Source organism: Lolium perenne, chromosome 1, assembly GCF_019359855.2.
Source record: "Lolium perenne isolate Kyuss_39 chromosome 1, Kyuss_2.0, whole genome shotgun sequence".
Taxonomy (NCBI): Eukaryota; Viridiplantae; Streptophyta; class Magnoliopsida; order Poales; family Poaceae; genus Lolium; species Lolium perenne.
The window spans coordinates 100,784,570-100,793,602 of record NC_067244.2 but is presented as its reverse complement, the minus strand read 5'-3'; the positions used below and the strand labels follow the sequence as shown (position 1 = coordinate 100,793,602).

At 48.9% G+C, this 9,033-nt stretch overlaps 1 long non-coding RNA gene across 1 annotated transcript; it reads left to right on the top strand.

Moving 5' to 3' along the window:
• Window positions 1–2,490: 2,490 nt before the first annotated feature.
• On the top strand, window positions 2,491–8,062 carry LOC139838704 (uncharacterized). The gene is made up of 2 exons (XR_011756546.1): window positions 2,491–2,673; window positions 7,830–8,062. It is a non-coding gene; the product is annotated as an uncharacterized lncRNA (long non-coding RNA).
• The last annotated feature ends 971 nt before the right edge of the window (window positions 8,063–9,033 follow it).

The following is a 9,033-nucleotide window of genomic DNA, read 5'->3' as shown; positions in this document are numbered from 1 at the left end:
TGCTTAATGCTTGTCACTAGGGCCCGAGTGGCATGATCTTAGATTTGAGCTCTATAATTATTGCTTAGATTGTATCTACAAGTTGTATGCACACGTCACTGTCCGGAACCAAAGGCCCCGAAGTGACAAGAATCGGGACAACTGGAGGGGATGGCAGTGATGTGAGGATCACATGTTTTCACGGAGTGTTAATGCTTTGCTCCGGTGCTCTATTAAAAGGAGTACCTTAATATCCAGTAGATTCCCTTGAGGCCCGGCTGCCACCGGCTGGTAGGACAAAAGATGTTGTGCAAGTTTCTCATTGCGAGCACGTACGACTATATATGGAAAACATGCCTACATGATTAATGAATTGATGTTCTGTCTTAATGCTTTGAATCCTATCAATTGCCCAACTGTAATTTGTTCACCCAACACTTGTCACTTGTTATTGGAGAGTTACCACTAGTGTAGATCGCTGGGAACCCCGGTCCATCTCTCATCATTATATACTCGTTCTATATGTCATTGGAAGTAGTATCAACTATTTTCTGGTGCCATTGCCTCTGTGTTATTGTTACTGCTGCTGTGTTACTGTTACAATTGCTCTCATATTACTGCTACTTTCACATCACCCCTGTTACTAGTGCTTTTCCAGGTGCAGCTGAATTGACAACTCAGTTGTTAAGGCTTATAAGTATTCTTTACCTCCCCTTGTGTCGAATCAATAAATTTGGGTTTTACTTCCCTCGAAGATTATTGCGATCCCCTATACTTGTGGGTTATCATGGGGTTTGGATATTGTAACGGCCCGGGATAGCACCCCTATTAGATTTGTTTGTTTCTTTTCTTCTTGTGCATCATCATGGCATCATGCACGCATCACATCCATGTTTTAACAAAATAAAATTATTTTAAATAAAAACTATTTCGTTTTCGCCTCTCATATGGTTTATATAATAAACCACCTCTTTCTATTCATTCAAGAAAACCCTCTCCCCTCACCCTGGGCTGCTCTCTCTCTTCCTGGCCCAGCTCTCTCTAACTCTTCCTCTCTCTCGCAGCCCAATCCAACACGGAGGCCCATTTCTCTTCCCAGCCCAGTTCTGGTCCAACCCACCTTTCCTCCACTGAAACGAAACGGTACGACCTCCTCGTTGTCCTCTTCCCCTCACGCGGGAGGCGTGAGCCCCCCGTGCCCGTCACCATCGCCATGGCCTCATGGACCACGCCCGCTCCCCCACCTGCTCCCCCCTTTAATCTCCACCGAGGCAGCCCCCTGGGAAACCCTAGCCTCTCCCCTTTTCCCATCCTCGCGCCACCACCCTCTCCCCTTTCTCTTTTCTCTGTGAACGACACCAAGGGGAAAAGTCCCACAGTACCACCTCCACCCCACCATGGCGCCGCCTCTCTAGGACGCCCCTCAGCGAACTGAAGCCACCCGCAGATTCGCATCGTCGTCCTCGTCATCCCCTCCAAAGGAATCGAGCTAGGAGCCACCCTATCGAGCGCAAGGTCCCCAATTCTCCTCGCCGGCCGCCACACTCCGGCGACGTTTACGGCTGTCTCCGACCTCCTCCTCCATCTTCGGCGTTCTCCTCGCGTTCCTGGTGAGCTTGCGCCCCTCCTGGACCTCCTCCCCTTCCGATTCCCGTCCTCAGCCATCCCAACATCGTTGACCTTCATTAATCGCCGCAGGAGCTCGACACCGGCGACTCTCCGGCGATCCCCTGGGCTCCGCACTGCCTCCATCACCTTCCCCGCGTCGAGCCGCACCCCCGACGCCGTCTCACCCATCCTAGTTCACCCGGAACCTCCAGATCCGTCTCCGACCAGAGCTCTTTCCGCCATGGCCTTCATCCTGGAGCTCTGGTGTTTGCTTCATGTTGCCGCGCACCCATCTCTTGACACCATCAGGTCAACATCGCAGTGGTAAACTTCTTGCTCTCTGATCCTTGAGGTTCCGAGTTCAAATCCCCAATCTGGCTAATAAAGCCTTTTTCTTTTGTTCCCTTGTTAATTGATTCAGATCCGCACCTGATGGGCTTCAGCCCAGATCGTCCCTCCCTTGGAGAAGCCCATCGCACGCGCAGCAGTCAGTGAGCCCAGCGCTGCAGGTAGCGGCCCAACACGCCAGATCCTCCCATCTCTTTTATTTTATCCCATTCTTTTGCAAAATTGGTTTGAATTATATTTTCTAAACCGTAACTCGAAATAAAATGCTTTCTATTTGAAAATTGATCAGAAAAACATAAGGAACATGAATATACCATTCATATACCTGTTTGCATCTCGCATCATGTCGCACGCTGATAGTTATGCATGTTCACCTTACATATATGCGGAGTATTTCGGAATTCCAACTAGGATTTCCCCGCTCCGTTTAATATTGAAGTAGCCCACCCCTGCCATATCTTGCCATGCTAATCAACACTTAACTTTGGCGGTAGAAATGCAACTTCAACCTTAATTGTTTGTCCGGGGTTTTGACTCCGATTAATATGGATAAGTTGCATTGCACCATCACTGCCATGTCATGCATATCATCTTGATCATGCTGGATCTTATTTATCCATAGTAGTAAGATTTGCATCCGATGTGTGTTCCAGCATTTGCTTCTTCCCGGATAGGATCACGAAGTGGTGCGGTGAGATACGCCAAGTTCTCCGGATGTTCCTCGGCAAGCTTTAACAGGCAAGCATTTCCCCTATACCCCTGCCCCTGCAGGAGTCGCTTACCTATTTCATTTTTCCTTCTCCCTCATGCTATCCTTAAGTTGCGTTCTTGTCACGTGTCCCTTCCACTTGTTGCCTCAAGTAGCCTATATTGCCTCCACCAACCACCTACAGCTATTGTTTGGTTATCGAGTCTGCCTTTGCGAGTCGTAGTGCATGCTAGTGTTGTTTTATCTCGTTACCATTATTGTTATCTTATCGAGTTATATGTTGGGAAGAATCATGGTTACTTTAGTTGTTGATATTTGTTTAGCGGAGGCATCGGTGGGTCAGCTGCTCGTTTTGTGACGGCTCACTTGTGTTTCCTAAATATCTTAGGACCCCGAGTTCTTGTTATCTGTTCCGAGACTGAGCGCTCTAACCACACGTGGGTATGCTTACCGGGTCTCCCCTCGACCACTGCCGTAATCTACAGCCTTGTCCAGTGGCCACAACTAGTTTGGATGTTTATTTTGTTTCTCCCGAGCGTGCAAGCATGTTTCTTTGTGGTCAGATGATATGATGTTACTTTTGGGGAAGCCGTGAGTGCCTTGTATCCCCGTTGTCTCTTGCACGTCCGTAGGTGCGGCACGTATTGTTAAGAGGTCATCCTCTAGTGGGCTCTGATCCTCTTAGCCGTTCTCGCAACAGCTAGGTCCGCCTCGGAGTTTCGATCGGGCTCCGAAACGGGTTAACTTAGTTAGGTGGCTTCCTGGACATTGTTGTCGTGAAGGAGAGTGCGTGTCGTGATATCCACCTGTCGTAAGTGGGTTGATCGTGCGTGTGGGCACATTTGGGCACCCCAGCAGGGTTACAATCTTATCGATAAGCCGCGTCAGCTGTTATGGACGACTTGGAGCTGTACGACTCGACCATAGACAACTTACACCTGTTGTTTCAATGCTAATAACTTGAATAGTAAGATAGAATGATATGGGCACGGAGGCCTATGTGGAGCCCCGATTCAGGACTCCACCAGCTTAGTTATCTTATTTTATGTATATGGTCATATGTGGGCCAATTAGGGTTTTTAATAAATTGAGTCAGTTTGGTTTGGGCCTGTCCAAACCAAGGTAGAGAGGCCCACTAGGGGCCGGCCGGCCACCCCACCCCTCATATAAGTGGAGGTGCGGCTAGGTTTAGAGGTAGAACAAGTTTAGTCTAAAGTTTAGGTTATACCTAGTTGCGTGTGTTCACGTGTATCATCCCTCCGGGGGTACGGCGCTGCCGTTTATCTATACTATTATCCGCTGCGAAGGTTCTTGTGTTCATCAAGGATTATCTAGCTCTTGGTTTGAGGCGTATCGTTCATCGATCCGTTGCTTGCTGGATTCGTTCCCTCTTCTCCAGGCTGCGTTCATCGCGTTGTTGGGAGGATTCTCTACCCCAGGTTCTCGCTGTGAAAGATCGGGCATCAACTTAGGTGGATTGGCTTAGATCCACCGTATCATGTGGTATCAGCTTTCTGGGTTGCTCACGGCGAGGTGTTGTTGATCGATCTCTTTGATCGGTTTGCATCGGAGAAGATTAGCTCTAAGATCGGAGGAGTTTGGCTCTCGGTCGAAGGAGCTTGGTTGGAGGAAGTTTGGTGTTGTTTGGTGAAGTTTGGAGGTCATCCATGGCTGTTTCGGAGGTCAAAATCGCGAAAAATCGCGACCAGAATCGGGAAGAAGACGAAATTTCGCGACCAGGAAAAACTTCGTATGAAATCCGGTCAACCGGAACTGACCGGGCTGCCTGGCAGAGAACCCGGCCGACCGGGCGGCAAACCGTCCAGTTCGCAACTTCGCCACTTTCCGGTTGTGCTCCGGGACGAGGCAGCCGATCCGGGTGGCGACAGTCAGCAGACCGATGGCCGGACCGGCGGCCGGTGGAGGCCGGTCCAACCGGGTCTGGCCGGGACGGCGTCTGTTCCTGCGGCTTTTCCTCCGGCGGTTTCTCCTGTTCTTTGCGGTTGCTTCTTCGGCTACTGCTGCTCTTGTTTCTCCGGCGATGCTCCTTGATGCTACTACTGTTGTTGCTTCATTTGGAGACGATGTGCGTGGCATACGGTGTTCACGTGGCACGAAATCCGGTGATGTTTTCAATGATTACCTTGATATCCGCCGTTGGGAGGACGTACCGCATTGTGTGTCAGGACTAAAGTGGTATTTATGCCATGACGCGACAATTGAGCAAGACGAGGATTGGGAGAAGTACATGGAGTTGGGTTTCCAACGATGTCGTCGCTACAAAGGGAAGTTCACTGGGTATGATGCCTGTCTTCTAGCTCACAGGCGTGTGGATGCCGAGTTGGACATATATTGGTATGATGCCGTTGATAGAGGCGAGTATGCTTATACTTGGGCGGACTTCAAAATGTTTCTTCGTGGTGGTTTTGGGTTACCATTGCAGCAGCGTAAGCAGTCGTCCAGAGTTGTGCATGCAATAGAGGAAGTGGACAAGTGCATAGTTCCTATTCAGGAGATTGTTCCACTACCAACAGTCACTAAGGTTGAGGTGAAATCTTCAGAGGAGAGGAAACCTGGCTCTGATACCAAGAGTACTACTGTGACTGTTGAGGCGGATGTACCATTGAGCGGGCTGAATATGCAACTCAAGAGGGTACAAGGTGATGCTTGCAAGACAGTTGACAAGGGTCAGCGGTGGAGTTTGTTTCAGACTCAGTGCTTTATCAAGGGCAAGGCTTGCAAGTTGATGGTTGATGGTGGAAGCTGTACTAATGGCATTAGCAAGGCGATGGTGGCAGCATTGGGATTGTCTACATGGCGTCTTCCTGAACCTAAACGTCTTGAGTGGTTGAATAGCTGTGGTATGCTGAAGATTACTCATAAGGTGCGTGTGCCATTTACAGTTGATGATTATGTTGATGAGATCGATTGTGATGTGTTGCCATTGGAGGTGTGTGGATTGCTACTTGGGCGTCCTTGGCAGTATGATCGTAATGTGACACATGTCAAGCAGCAAATACATATTCTTTTATGCATGGTGGCAAACAGCGGACTTTGAAGCCTATGGGTGATGATCATATCAAGTCCGATGTGGAGTTAGTGGTGCGTAAAGAGAAGTTGCACAAGCCTAAAGTGCAGCAAGAAGTGCATGATGTTCCGACCATTGATGTTGGTGTTGTTTCAGCCATGCATGTAGATGACAAGACAGTTCTTGTTGGTGACAAGCCGGATGAAGCTACACTTGTTGTTGATGTGGATGTTGCAGCATGTGCTACAGTTCCAGTTTGTGTTGATGCCAGTATACAGACTGATGATATTTGTGCTGATGATACTTCAGTACATGTGGCGCAGATGCGCGTGGGAGGAGTGGGAGGCGAGCGCGTCAGTGGAGACAGTGGGCAGCGGCATTACCGTGCTAGGAGTACTGCAGTCCAGTTTTCCGCGACACCGCGGATGCATCGAGGCAAGGATGGACGTGTGAGACATTTATGTGGCCCAGGAATTACACATCTTGTGCAGGGTCATGTGCAGCGCCACAAGGGTCCATCAAAACCTCGCAAAACGAAGGAGTTGGCGCCGAAGTCCAAGCTCATATGGAGAAGAAAGGAGGCGCCAAGTGCTGTGTCAAGTCAAGCAGGCCGCGAGGGAGGATGTGGTGTGGAAGGCAAGCAAGACTTGAAGACGGCGAGGACGTGTCATGTTCATATCACGTCACCTTTTCCAGAAGACCCTCACGCGTTGGGGACAACGCTTCTTGAAGGGGGGGAGGATGATATGGGCACGGAGGCCTATGTGGAGCCCCGATTCAGGACTCCACCAGCTTAGTTATCTTATTTTATGTATATGGTCATATGTGGGCCAATTAGGGTTTTTAATAAATTGAGTCAGTTTGGTTTGGGCCTGTCCAAACCAAGGTAGAGAGGCCCACTAGGGGCCGGCCGGCCACCCCACCCCTCATATAAGTGGAGGTGCGGCTAGGTTTAGAGGTAGAACAAGTTTAGTCTAAAGTTTAGGTTATACCTAGTTGCGTGTGTTCACGTGTATCATCCCTCCGGGGGTACGGCGCTGCCGTTTATCTATACTATTATCCGCTGCGAAGGTTCTTGTGTTCATCAAGGATTATCTAGCTCTTGGTTTGAGGCGTATCGTTCATCGATCCGTTGCTTCTTTGGATTCGTTCCCTCTTCTCCAGGCTGCGTTCATCGCGTTGTTGGGAGGATTCTCTACCCCAGGTTCTCGCTGTGAAAGATCGGGCATCAACTTAGGTGGATTGGCTTAGATCCACCGTATCATGTACCACATGATACGGTGGATCTAAGCCAATCCACCTAAGTTGATGCCCGATCTTTCACAGCGAGAACCTGGGGTAGAGAATCCTCCCAACAACGCGATGAACGCAGCCTGGAGAAGAGGGAACGAATCCAGCAAGCAACGGATCGATGAACGATACGCCTCAAACCAAGAGCTAGATAATCCTTGATGAACACAAGAACCTTCGCAGCGGATAATAGTATAGATAAACGGCAGCGCCGTACCCCCGGAGGGATGATACACGTGAACACACGCAACTAGGTATAACCTAAACTTTAGACTAAACTTGTTCTACCTCTAAACCTAGCCGCACCTCCACTTATATGAGGGGTGGGGTGGCCGGCCGGCCCCTAGTGGGCCTCTCTACCTTGGTTTGGACAGGCCCAAACCAAACTGACTCAATTTATTAAAAACCCTAATTGGCCCACATATGACCATATACATAAAATAAGATAACTAAGCTGGTGGAGTCCTGAATCGGGGCTCCACATAGGCCTCCGTGCCCATATCATAGAACAACCTAAATAATAACTGGTTAAAACTTGTCAACTGTGTGAGTGCCTTGTTAGTACCTCTTGGCTAAGGGGGATCGCATCGGCTGTGTTATGTTTGCAGAGTATAGAACTGTTAGTTTATGCGCTCTCTCATCTTCTCTGATTAGACGAATGTTGTAGAGTGTCTCTATAGGTTTTTAGTGCATGCGCACTGCCGCTTAACCCCACCATATTGCCTATGACGTTCCTCTTGCGTCCTCTAAGTCCCCTGCGTGCCTCAAGTACAAAGGACGACTGGTTGACGAATGCTTATACGTCTTGAAGTCTTGTTAAGTACGAACCCGTACTTATTGCTGCTTCTACGGGATATAACCGGGCAGGTATGAAGATATGTTCGATGAAGACGACGTTAGCAAGGTTACCCTTCCGGCTTGGCCTGAGCAGGGTTATGGACGCCGCTGGTTATCTTCAGGACTCTTAGTCCAATTTGTATCTTGTCCGTACTCGGACGTATTCGATCTTCTGTATGATTTGGATCTTTGTATTGTATATTTGTATCTTGACTCGTTGGAGTCGTTGTTGTAATATATGTATCTTGTGGGCTCTATTGTAATCCTGTTGTAATGTTACTACTCGTGGTAATTCCTCTGGCATCACGTGTGCTTTGTCGCGCACGTCGTGTCGGAGGGCGTGTCGGAATCACTATCGTGCGGATTTCGGCGGGATCGCTGGGATCCTCAGGGTACCGGTTCCGGGGCGTCACAAGTTGGTATCAGAGCTCAGGTTGACAGTACCCCACTAGTCCAGCCTGTAGGATAGCCTTGCCAACGGTCGTTGTGTCTAGTGTCAAAACTATTTTCTAAAATTCGTTGGATAGATCTGATTAGCTCTGATTTTTCTCCTTGCCTCTATTCTTTCTCTCTTATCTTTGCGAGTTTTGAGTCTTCTCTCTTATCCGAGTTTCTCTGAGTCTTACGTATCTACGTGGGTTGGACGATCTATGCCTTCATCCTAATAGGTTCGATCTTCGGAGGATCTCATCAGAAGTGCATCATCATCGACGGAACAACGACTTCTTGTTAGTGGTGTCGTCGATCTACGTGGAGCAAGAACTCTTGTTAGTGGTGTCGAGTAGATCGACATATCGCCAGAAGATCCGCTAGTTCACCTCTCTCCCCCGTACCTGGACGTGGGATCTCGGGGCGCGATCCCTTGTTAGTGGTGTCGACTGTAACGGCCCGGGATAGCACCCCTATTAGATTTGTTTGTTTCTTTTCTTCTTGTGCATCATCATGGCATCATGCACGCATCACATCCATGTTTTAACAAAATAAAATTATTTTAAATAAAAACTATTTCGTTTTCGCCTCTCATATGGTTTATATAATAAACCACCTCTTTCTATTCATTCAAGAAAACCCTCTCCCCTCACCCTGGGCTGCTCTCTCTCTCTTCCTGGCCCAGCTCTCTCTAACTCTTCCTCTCTCTCGCAGCCCAATCCAACACGGAGGCCCATTTCTCTTCCCAGCCCAGTTCTGGTCCAACCCACCTTTCCTCCACTGAAACGAAATGGTACGACCTCCT